Source organism: Medicago sativa, chromosome 8 (genome assembly GCF_051527215.1).
Source record: "Medicago sativa cultivar Bolivia chromosome 8, Bolivia_mono, whole genome shotgun sequence".
NCBI classification, from domain to species: domain Eukaryota; kingdom Viridiplantae; phylum Streptophyta; class Magnoliopsida; order Fabales; family Fabaceae; genus Medicago; species Medicago sativa.
Window position 1 is genome coordinate 55,626,821 of NC_140756.1, and position 12,871 is coordinate 55,639,691.

The 12,871-nt window shown below is 35.8% G+C and overlaps 1 long non-coding RNA gene across 4 annotated transcripts; it reads right to left on the bottom strand.

Annotated features, from left to right (window-relative positions):
- Nucleotides 1-8,717: 8,717 nt before the first annotated feature.
- LOC146899681 (uncharacterized) lies at nt 8,718-12,009 on the bottom strand. 4 transcript variants are annotated; one of them, XR_015023367.1, is made up of 4 exons: nt 10,974-12,009; nt 9,306-9,739; nt 9,105-9,218; nt 8,718-8,949 (listed from the first exon to the last, which is right to left on the bottom strand). It is a non-coding gene; the product is annotated as an uncharacterized LOC146899681 (long non-coding RNA). The 4 variants fall into 4 exon arrangements; XR_015023368.1 differs by having other exon boundaries at nt 9,306-9,362; nt 10,974-11,992; XR_015023366.1 differs by having other exon boundaries at nt 9,306-9,368; nt 10,974-11,990.
- Between the last annotated feature and the right edge of the window lie 862 nt (nt 12,010-12,871).

Genomic DNA, 12,871 nt, shown 5'->3' on the forward strand with positions numbered 1-12,871 from the left:
TACATTTCAAGATTCATATCTCACATGACTACTACTTGTGGTCCAATTTTCAAATTGCTCAGAAAGAATCAGCCTGTTGTATGGAATGATGAATGCCAAGAAGCTTTTGATAGCATTAAAGAATACCTGTTAGAACCACCTATCCTTGTCCCACCAGTGGAAGGAAGGCCTTTGATTATGTATCTATCAGTATTAGATGATTCGGTGGGCTGTGTTCTCGGTCAACAAGATGAGACTAGTAAGAAAGAGCATGCTATCTACTATCTGAGCAAGAAGTTCACCGACTGTGAGACTCGGTATACAATGCTTGAAAAGACTTGTTGTGCTTTAGCTTGGGCTGCCAAACGCCTGCGTCATTATATGGTGAATCATACAACTTGGTTGATATCCCGAATGGATCCAATCAAATACATCTTTGAAAAACCTGCTGTCACTGGAAAGATTGCGCGTTGGCAAATGTTGTTGTCTGAATATGATATTGTGTACAAAGCTCAGAAAGCAATCAAAGGAAGCATCCTTGCTGAGCATCTTGCTTGTCAACCTCTTGATGATTACCAGCCGATTAAGTTTGATTTTCCTGATGAAGAGATCATGTATCTGAAAGCAAAAGACTGTGAAGAACCACTGATCAATGAAGGGCCAGATCCCAATAGCAAGTGGGGATTGGTGTTTGATGGTGCCGTTAATGCTTATGGTAAAGGAATTGGGGCCATCATTGTAACTCCGCAGGGGCACCACATTCCTTTCACTGCACGAATAACTTTTGAATGCACCAACAACATAGCTGAGTATGAAGCATGCATCTTGGGCATTGAAGAAGCCCTTGACCTGAGAATCAAACACCTTGATATCTTTGGGGATTCTGCACTTGTTATTAACCAGATAAAGGGTGAATGGGAGACTCATCATGAGAAGCTGATCCCATACCGTGACTATGCAAGACGTCTGTTGACATACTTTACCAAGGTTGAGCTGCACCATATCCCTCGGGATGAAAATCAGATGGCTGATGCTCTTGCTACCCTGTCTTCCATGTTTCGTGTCAATCACTGGAATGATGTGCCCGTAATCAAAGTGCAGCGTCTTGATAGACCCGCTCATGTGTTTGCTATTGAAAATACACCGGATCAAGCTAACAGAGATGTGAATGATAAAAAGCCTTGGTATTACAACATCAAGCAATTCTTGCAGAATCGTGAATATCCACCTGGTGCTTCCAACAGGGATAAAAAGACTTTGAGACGATGGGCTAGCAGATTCCTTCTGGACGGAGAAATCCTATACAAGAGGAACTATGACATGGTCTTGTTGAGGTGTGTTGATAAGCAAGAAGCTGAGAAATTGATGCATGATGTACATGATGGTACTTTTGGGACCCATGCTTCGGGTCACACCATGTCAAGAAAGCTGTTAAGAGCCGGCTATTACTGGATAACCATGGAGCGTGACTGCCACAAGCATGCTAAGAGATGTCACAAGTGTCAAATTTATGCTGACAAGATTCATGTGCCTCCACACGCTCTCAATGTTATATCTTCCCCATGGCCTTTCTCTATGTGGGGCATTGACATGATCGGAAGAATTGAACCAAAGGCTTCCAATGGACATCGTTTCATTCTAGTGGCAATTGACTATTTCACCAAGTGGGTTGAAGCTGCCTCCTATGCCAATGTGACCAAGCAAGTGGTTGTCAAGTTTATCAAGAATAACATCATCTGTCGATATGGTGTTCCCAACAAGATCATCACTGACAATGGCTCCAATCTGAACAATAGCATGATGCAAGCTTTATGTGAAGAATTCAAAATTGAACATCACAACTCTTCTCCTTATAGACCTCAGATGAATGGTGCAGTTGAGGCCGCTAACAAGAACATCAAGAAGATTGTTCAGAAGATGGTCACTACTTACAAAGACTGGCATGAAATGCTACCTTTTGCCTTGCATGGTTACCGTACTATAGTGCGCAGTTCAACCGGGGCAACCCCCTTCTCTCTGGTATATGGTATGGAAGCAGTCCTCCCTCTGGAAGTGGAGATTCCATCTCTTCGAGTGATCATGGAAGCAAAATTAGCTGAGGCTGAATGGTGTCAAAGTCGGTATGATCAATTGAATCTGATTGAAGAGAAACGTATGGATGCCATGGCTCATGGACAGTTGTATCAAGTACGAATGAAGAATGCTTTTGACAAGAAAGTCCGACCTCGAGAATTCAAGGAAGGCGAACTTGTATTGAAAAGAAGGATAAGTCAGCAACCCGACCCAAGGGGCAAGTGGACACCTAACTATGAAGGTCCTTATGTTGTCAAGAAGGCTTTCTCTTGTGGTGCTTTGATTCTTACACACATGGATGGTGTTGAGCTCCCAAATCCTGTTAATGCCGATATAGTCAAGAAATACTTTGTCTAAAAAGAAAAGAACAGCGTGGTAGGTCGAAAACCCGAAAGGGCGGCCTAGGCAAAAATGCGCTTCCCGGTGGATCGAAAACCCGAAAGGGCGATCCAGGCAAAAGTTAGGGACAAAAAAATGAATATGAAAGAGCTCGCTGAGATTGTACGCAACTCAGGCAAGAATGAGCGCCTCGATGAGCCGAAAACCCGAAAGGGCGGTTCATGCAAAAATGAGGTTGATAAAAGACAAGTAACTATATCTGGCAAATCACCATCACCCCTTGGGGCATCTGCAACTGTCAATGATCGTCTTCATCAGAGGCTTCTGTACTTGTGAATTCAAAATTTCTATGAAATGTAGCGGTCATCGTGTTCAATGTATCACCAACCAATAAAATTACCATTTTCCAAGCTTTGTAAATCCGTGAAGTCATGCCTTTGGCTGACTTTCACTCTTCCACATCAATTTCAGCCTGTGCTATTGTTTGAAACTCTATTTTTCTTTCTATTTTCAATGCTATATACAAAATATTTTCTTTCTATTTGATAATGTCAATGTCTAAAACAAACATTTTTGAAAATTGAAAACTCTTTTCCTGTCTATTTTGAAAACAAACCTGAGCAATAGGGTACATTTCAATGAAACATGCATGAACAAATGAATGTCAATGTCTATTTCAATACATGTTACAAGCAGGTTACTCCCCAGGATGATCTGTGGTCAATGGCAAGAATGAAAAAACAGAATGAAAAATAGAAAAATGCAAATGGAAAGCTCGCTAAGTTGAAAACCCGAAAGGGCGGCTTAGGCAAAAATGAGCACCCCGCTGATTGACAACCTATGAAGGCAATTCAGGCAAAAATGGGGCAATGAAAAGAGTCTTACTCCCCGGTGAATCGAAAACCCGAAAGGGCGGTTCAGGCAAAAATGGGATTGAAAAATGAAAAATGAAATATTGAAAGGCATTGACCACAGATGCGAACATCCAATGTTTACCCAGCACTGACACGCCTAGCAACGGCGACCTGTATCCAAGGGTCTTCCAAGGGTCTCTCCTTTACAAGTTTTTATTGCCCTCAGCCATGGTTTCAATACGTCTCTCAACGACGGTCTCTCCAAAGAGGTTTTTCCCCTGTGAATATGTTGCAGCACGAGCCACTACGTGCCCAATCTTCCAATGTCTCATCTATCTCTGTGAAACTTCCTTGTCAAACTACAAACCAATCATGCATGTCGAGCATTCATACATGCATAATCATGCATTTTATGTGCTCATACATCTGATAATCTTGCTATACCATACATTCATGTTGCATATCCAACTCTCAACTGTCAAATCCAATCCAAATTTCAACTGTCAAACTCAATTTCAATTTCAATTTCAATTCCAACTGTCCAAATTCAAATTCAACTGTCAAATTCGATGCAATCTCCAATCTCAATTCCAATTTCTAATCAATGTCAAATTCGAAGCAATCTCAACTTCAATCAAATGTCAAATTCGAAGCAATTTCAATTCCAATTTCAATGTCGATCTCCAATTTCAATTCCAATGTCAATGTCAATATCCAATGTCAATGTCAATTTCAATGCCAATCTCCAATGTCAATATCCAATCTCAATGTCAATGTCAATATCCAATGTCAATGTCAATATCAATGTCAATATCCAATGTCAATGTCAATTTCAACTTTCAATTCAATTCCAATCCAATCTCAATGTCAAATGCAACTCTCCAATCCAATGTCAATGTCTATGTCTCAATCCAATTTCAATTTCCAATGTCTCTTTCAATTTCAACTCTCAATTCAATGTCTATGTCTCTGCTCAATCTCAATTCTCAATCTCTCTTTCAATGTCAACTTTCAATTCAAATCAATGTCAATCCACTCTCAATTTACTCTTGGGCCAACAAAAATGGTCATGTCTATTTTCAAATCAAGTCAATGACAATTTATCCTCAATTGGTATCTTGTCAAAACAGACTTCCAACATATCTTGTTACTGGTCAAGTGCCAGGTTCGATCCAAAGAGAACCACTTGTACCTGCTTATATACCTATACTTCCGGACAAACGACAAGTTCGATCTGAAGAATAGTTTGTACCCAGCTTATGCTTTGTTATCGGTCAAACGGCAAGTTCGATCTAAAAGAACAGTTTGCACCTTCCCACGTGACGTGGTGATAATCCAACAAGCGAGTTCGATCCAAAGAACCGTTTGTATCTACCCTTTTGTCTATGTCTCCAGCCAAACAGCCAGTTCGATCCAAAAGAACAGTTTGTGTCTGCCTATCTGTTTGTATTTTCAGTCAAGTGTCAAGTTCGATCCAAAAGAACAGCTTGTATCTGCCTATATGTCTATGTTTTCGGTCAAGTGCCAAGTTCGATCCCAAGAACAGCTTGCACCTATCTCTTGTTTTGTATTCCTCGGTCAAGTGGCCAGTTCGACCCAAAGAACAACTTGTACCCTTTTTCTATCCCCTGGTTTGTCCACCCTGTCAATGTCCATCTGAATCCCCAGTGACATGACATGTTCCATGGACCCCAGTTGTTTGTCTTGCATTCATAATCAAAATATTGCATGGCATTCACATTTTTGAAAATCTGAAGGTGTATTTTTATGTCCAAAAGCAGTGCAAATGTTAATATTTAAGTATCTTCGTCCCGTCAACTCTAAGACTTCGTCTCTTGACTCTCCGGACAAAGAAACTTAAATAGGGGCAGCTGTTATACCCTAATTTTGGACCTAAAAATACTAACTCATTTCTTCTTATCTTGCATTTCAAGTCATTTGATATGTCTCTGAAATGTTATTTGCAAAATTTACATGCAAGGGTATTTTAGTCATTTCCTATGTCAAATTTCTCTCAGTCTTTCAAAATTTTGTTTGAGTCCTTTCAAGTAGTGTGAATAAGTCTCTGTTTCATTCTATGTCAAAATCCAGTTCAAAAATCGCATTTGAGGTCATTTTAAATCAGTTTTGCCCCTAGGGGCATTTTGGTCTTTTCACATGTTAAAACCCGGTTTAAATCTTAAAAATTGTCTCTGAGTCTGTTAACTTTGTTTGTATAAGGTCTTGCTCTAATCCCTTGTTAAAAATCCATTTTAAAATTTGCATCTGAGTCATTTTCAGTAGTTTTAGCCCCAGGGGCATTTTGGTCATTTCACACGAAATTTCGGCAGAGAGAGGTTACTTTAAAGTACCTCATTTAGGCCATTGGTTCGTTTTAGTCCGTTTTGTCAATTTTAATCGTTTCACTTTACGTTTATTTCAAATTTACCTTTTTTTTAATTCAATTTTTATTAAATTTCTTTTGCATTTTGGTCCTTTGTGTTTTTTTTCCTTTTCATTTTTGTCCTTATTTTCTGATTATTTTGAAATTTAGTCCTCTTTTGTCCAAGTCATCTATTCTGTACACGTGTCAGAGTCTTAGTGGTCCACAGAAGTTTGTTACAAAGGTATGCCACATGTCAAAATTTCATTGGTCCAGTCCATACATGTGTCAGCCTATAAAAGGCCAACTCATCACAGACCCATACACACTTTTACACATCATCAACAACACAATCACATTTCTCTCTCTCCCTACCACGAATCAAACACCACAAAAATCCAGAAAAAGCTCAAGATCGTGATGAACAAATTCATCATCTTCAAACCCTAACCGAATTCGGTTATCACCAAATTCATCAATCCTCATCAAATCCAAGCCATAACCGAATCAGAAGCATCACATAACACAGAATCCCTCATCAATTTCACAAAAACAAGACGAATTCGCAAAGAAGAGGAAGAAGCTTTCAGAGATTCCAAGGAATCGTCATCACCAAGCTTACCTTCGCAATTCCAACGAAGACTCATCAACAACGATGAAATCTTCGTGATCACGAAGGATTTGAAGAAGAAGAGGGAAAAAGTTCGAATTCGAAGCCGTAGCAGAAAAAGAGAAAGAATACGAAGTTCATCAGAAGAAGAACAATCGAAGAATTCACAATCTTCTTCGTTCGTCACATCTCCAATCTAAAACACAGGTATCAAACTCTCTTTCCTTTCCTCTTCACGTTTTCATTCGAAAAATCCTGAGCATTAGCTTCATACATGTGCTGTGGCTACGAATCAAAGTAGATCGGAGCACTTTAAAAGCTTTCTTGCAAGAACCTTTCGAATAAGAGAAAAAGAAGAAGAGTTAACAAAAAGAAGCATCAAAACCGTAAGATAAAAGTCCGATCTACTTTGATTCGTAAGTTTCTTTGAGAAACGAGCCTCAGAATCGAACAGAGGGGGTCATGAGCGTCAAGAATATGTATTCAGGTCTCCGTTTAGGGTTCCGACGCGGCGGTGCCACCGCCGGCCACCGCGTCGGAAAGTTGGAGAAGATGACCGGCGCTAGGTCGGAGAAAAGAGAGTCTGCAGACTCTCTCTCTCTAAAGAACATTGTAGAGAGAGAAGCATATGAGAGTTGTGAGGTTTCCCTTCATATTTTTGCTTATATATGCCATGCCTGATCCTGTGTGTGTGTATGCTACGTTTACCATGCTCCTCTTCTGTGTGAGCCGTTGGATCATTGATCTGACGGCTACTGTGAACTCTCCTATGGCCTGATGTATGGATCTGTGTGTTGGCGCATGCTTGAGCGTTGGATCTTGGATCCAATCGAATTGGATCAATCCAACGGTCCTTGTGCCTTCACCAGATCCGTCTCCTTTGGGCCTGGGTCAGTTTGGTCTGTGGATTTCATTTCCTGGCAATTTTCTTGCTATTTCAACTCTACTCCTTGCTATTTGCACACCTTCTTGCTCAAAGACTTTGTTAAAAATTGCAATTAATTTTTCATGAGTTCTTGACTAGTTTCTTGACTTTCTTGTGATGCTGTTATGTGTTGAATTTGGATAAAAAAAAATATAAGTAGCATTTTTTTCAATTGTTTATTACATTTGTTAAATCTTGTGAAACTTTACATGTTCTTGTGATCAAAAATTCTTTAAAAATTCCAAAGAAATTCATGAGTGTTTCTTGATATTTTTGTGACCTTTTAGTGGTAATTTTACATGATAAAAATTGGTAAAAGATAATGTGGTGGTTCACTTACTATTTTTGTGTTATTTTGTGCTAGAAAATGAATGAAAATTTGCTTGGTTTTAATCCAAATTGCTTGATGAATATTGGTGGCCTATACCACTTGATTTCATAGGATTTTAGCTGCTGTTTGTGTTTGATATTGTTGCATAATTGTGAATCTTGGTAGGTTACTTAGTTTACAAGTCACTTATGTAAATAAATAATGTAAATGTGCTTAGGTTTGCTTCTAAAATGTCAAGTTAGTCATGTTGCCTAAATTCCCATTCCAAAAATTTGATTCTAAACCTTTAAAAGTGTATTGGAATGTGAGAATTATAGGTCACATGAACCTTGCACTTTATGAACAAATTTTAGTCATGTTTGCACTCATTTTGCCTTTATTTTAGTTTGTTTTCCATCCTTTATGTTATAGTGTCTTTCTTGCTTTATTTCTTTTGATATTGCCTTATGCTACTAACCATTTCATTTCATGTCTCATATTCATCATAAGCATCCACACTTCATCTTCCTCTCCATCTTATTTCTTGCACTTTAAGTTTCAATTTCATGCAAAATTAGAATGTAAGGATTTAGGAGTTCTTGTAATATTTTACTTTCATGTCATTTTTAATTCTTGCAAGACCATAGAATGTATCTAGGCCGATGATGTAATAAGGACAATGGACTCTAATAATGTACACCGACACAAGCACCGACACATGCACACACACCACTTTAGGTATATAGCTAGAATATGCATGTTTAGATGTATGTTTAGGATTGTATGCTTAGATCACTACTACAAAAATGGGCTTATATAGCGCTTTTTTTTTTTTGCTTTAGATAGCGCTTTTGAAGCGCTACTGTAAATGGCGCTGGTAAAGGTAATATAGCGCTTTTTTTTTTTTGTATAAAGCGCTAGCTAAAGCAGGGTTTATATAGCGCTTTATGTCAAAAAGCGCTAGCTAAGGTTCTCCTTAGATAGCGCTTTCGAAAAAAAATGCCATCTAAGACGGGTTTAAAAACAGCGTTTTTGTTTTAAAAGCGCTATGTAACAATATGTTTAGATAACACTTTATAAAGGAAAAAAAGCGCTAGGAGAAGCATTTATTTTATTATTTTTTTGTCAATTTTTTTTCCCTTTGCAGATAGCGTTTTATATTAATTTAAAGTAAAGTATATATAAAGTCAGAAATTTTAAAGGAAATATATATAATTTTGGCACATTATAATTGAGACTATTATTTATCAAATAAAACTTAACCATACCTTAAAAAATGTATGTATATATAGCATAAAAGTCAGAAATGTATAGCCTCTAATATGGTAACATAGATATCTTTAAGAGTTACAACTAATTAGTTAACATAAATATCAAAATCTTCTATGGTGTCTTCATCTATCTTCTTGGTTTTCTCAACATTTTTATCCAAAACAAGCAGGCAAATCATCATTCATTTCCAAATTTCGTTCACTCTCCTCCACCTGAATCCTCCACCTGAATATATACCAGAAAACACCATTAAGCAATAACACTGTATTATATTAAAGATAAATTTAAAGTACTACTGATCATGAGTACAAATTAAAGCAAGATTATAAATTAAAACAACTACCACTTCTTGCAAATATATTTAGAAACATGAAACCCACCTTATCATAAAAATATCATATAACTTTTAAGCTCATCATGAACTGACACCATTCTTCTTGGATTTCTCATAGTTTATCTTTTGAGTATGTCACACACTTGAAACCATCAATGCACTGCATATATTATAACAAAATATAACCATGTTACTTAATAAACTTAATTATATACAAATATTATACTTTAATATAAAAATAACATACCAGCTTTGGAATGTAGCAAGTGAAGACAAAGTACCAATTACTCTATTTTATCCCTTTCTGTTACTTGAGAGATCCAAACATAAAAGCAACATAAGCGCTTGAAGGTCGTTACAATTGTTTATGTGAAACTAAAAAAAGTACAATTAAAACAAATAATTAAACTAAAATATTTACACATGGCATCAAATTCTATAGAGGACTATAAGGATCTATGGTTTTCCATCATTGGTAATATCACAAAATAAAATAACATCCTATAGTCTAAACAAGCTCTGCCGCAAGATCAGAAGCACAACACAGTTATGAGAAGAACCTAAATGAGCATCCTATAGTCTAAATATGAATCTCAACAACAAGTGCTAAGAACAAAATAAAATAACATCCTATACCTCAGGGATATCGTGCAGAGTAAATTACCAGTGCAAGGTTAGGCCCTATTACCAGAAGTACAATACAGTTACGAGAAGAACCTAAATGCACTTGTATAACAAATTTTGCTACTGACCAAATTTGTATCAAAATAAAAAGGTCATTGCACCACAGACTGAATAAGAATAATTATCATGCTTGAATATGAAGCCATCAGAGCCACAAACCACGGGATCCTCGCAAGGTTTACTGCCAACTATGTGTTAGGAACATCAATTAACCATCAGAGCCACAAACAGAACGGCTTGAAGAGCAGTAAGTTATAACAAGCTTTAAAATTGAGGGAGTGGGAGATATCTGAGGGAGATGAGCTAACTAGGAAATACTTATGACAAAAATAGATGTATTTTTTATTATGTCCGAATAAAGACCATCTTTCTCACATTATTTTGATTTTCATCAAATTTATATAAAAATTTGTTATCATAAGCAAATAACTAGAAAGTAGGCAATGAACTTTTATATAAACAAACCACAAAAAAAATAATTTTATATGACTATATACCATGTTTGAGCATGAATGAATGTTACTTCTGCACCAAAGAATGAAATTTAAGGATACTACCAAATACCATATTTTATAGAGACATCACCACGTGCCAAAATATATAACTCATGTTGATTGCAAAAGTCATTATCGGTTGTCAAGCAATTTTTTCTAGTTTATTTATATAACTCATGTCCTGGAGTTTTCCCCTCAAGTGCTTATCACATTACTAAGCATATCCAAATAATAACCTATATACTAATAATTTCCACACACAAGGAATTCAATTCAGCTAGCTGAAGTTAACCTAATAATAACGAAATTAAGTAATATCATTCTGCCAAATTAGCTAAAAATTTGTTCAAATTCAAACCACCAAATATCCAATATACTAACTAATTTTCACACTGCAAGAAATCCTCCTCACCGAAATTAACCCCATAATAACGAAATTAAGCAACTTAACACCCCAAAAACTCGACATACTAATTAATTTTCACACAAGAGGAACCAAACTAACAGAAATCAAACTAAAAATAATGAAATTAAGCAATATTAAATAAATAATAAGCAAATTCAAACCCCACATAACCAATATACTAATTAATTTCCACACACAGGGAATCAAAATCAGTGAAATTAAACCAAAAATAACGAAATTAAATTGGTATACTAGAATCCGCTGCAACACAAATCTAGAGCTCACGACGAAAGAAGAAGGGAAGGAAAATCTAGAGAGAGAGAGGGGATACCTGGACGGAAGTTACGGTTTCCGGCGGAGGACGAATAACCTAGTGGTCAAGAGCTGACGATGATGTCGATTCTGTCGGCTTCCATGAGGAGGTTTTGTGTGTGTGGTGGAGTCTTCGATTCGTGAATTTGGGTCTGTGGGGTCTGTGGATTTGTGAATCGCAGAGAGAGTGAGATTTGGGGATAGAGTCAATTGATTTTGAAAACTACTCCCTCCGTTCTTTTTTAAGTGTTTTTTAGGGTGAATTTTTCGTTCCTATTTAACTGTTTTTTTTATATTTTAAAGGTACAATTTGTCCATTATACCCTTTGTCAATTACTTTTATCTTTTTTAATAAAACTAATTAATGTTATTTATTTGGAAAACTAAAGTTTGTTTTTTTTTTTTTTTTAAAAGTTTGTTTGTTTTTTAAACAAAGTTTGTTTCTTATTATCTTCAAAAAAAAATTAAAATTTGTTCCAAACAATGGTTCCAAGAAAAGTTAAAATTCTATAAATAAGATGAATAACAATTGTTAAAAAATTCAAGTGTGACTCTAGCATTGGTTGAAACCATAATTGAAGCCTTAACTTTAATTAAAGGAGTTGGAAAGAAGTTAATTTTTTCTTAACTTTTGATTAATGTGAAGTTGGAATAAATTTTATATTGACTTAAAATAATTAAAAAGATGTGCACGATATTTAGAAAATTGACAATTGTTTGTTATGAGGGAGGGAGTGCGCAAGAAAGAAAAGGAATTTGTTGGAGAAAAAGATAATAACTGACAATTGTTTGTTACGAGAGAAAAATAACATATTAAATTTATTGGAAAGATAAAGTGTGTGCAAAAATATAGGAAATTATTGGTGGATTAAAATGAGGGTATAATAGGAAGAAAATGTGCAAAAAATACACATCGCTATTTTGGTGTCAATTTTCTGAAAAGACACTTAAAAAGGAACGGAGGGAGTAATTTTTTTAGGGTATAAGGGATTTAGGGAGTAGGAAACCAATTTTTTGGAGGGAGAGATATCTTTTTTGGAAATGTTTGGAGAAAATAATATTTTAAGTGATATATATGAAGAAAAAAAATATTAAAAAAATATGTGTTTTGATACAGCAATTAATTTTTCATAAAAATTGAAAAAAAAATCCGAAATATGTGTTATGCAGGGATTGAACAGGGGACCATTAGTTCAAAGCGTAAAAAAAAAACAACAAAATAAAATATCAGAACAGGGAATCGAACAAGGGATTTGAAGGTTATAGTGTTAATGCTTATGTTCGCTTAGATAGCGCTTTTTTTAACCTATAAGTGCTATCATTCTCAAGCATACAGTAGCGCTTATTAAGCGCTATTTAAGGTTGCTTTATTTATAGTGCTTTCCATCAAAAGCGCCATATACAATTAATCATGTTTTTTTTAAAAATATTTATTATTTTTATTTAACCTATACTGACGCTTTCAATACAAAGCGCTATATAGACTTAAAAGAATAGATAGCGCTTTCTCAAAAAAGCGCTAGCTAAGACCTCCGTGTTTTAATTTATAGCGCTTTAGTGTTAAAAGCGCTATTTATGAGGCGCTATATTTTCCCAATTTTGTAGTAGTGGATGGATGTTTAGGCTTTATACTTAGAAAAATCAATTTCCCAAAAAAATATGAACAAATTTCACTCAAACCCTTTTCTAAATAAACCTTGGGATCAAAATCCCATTGTAATTTTCCCTTTTATTTTCTTAATCAAATTTCGATGAAAAATAATCATACTTAGACCACATTTTGCAAATGACTAATTCAACCTCACAATTTCACAATCTCATGCCTTTGAGGCCTCTCTCTCATTCTTCAAATTCCAATTTTCAAACTTAAAATCAACCAACAAAAACAAAAACATTTTGGGAAGAGAACTACGGTGG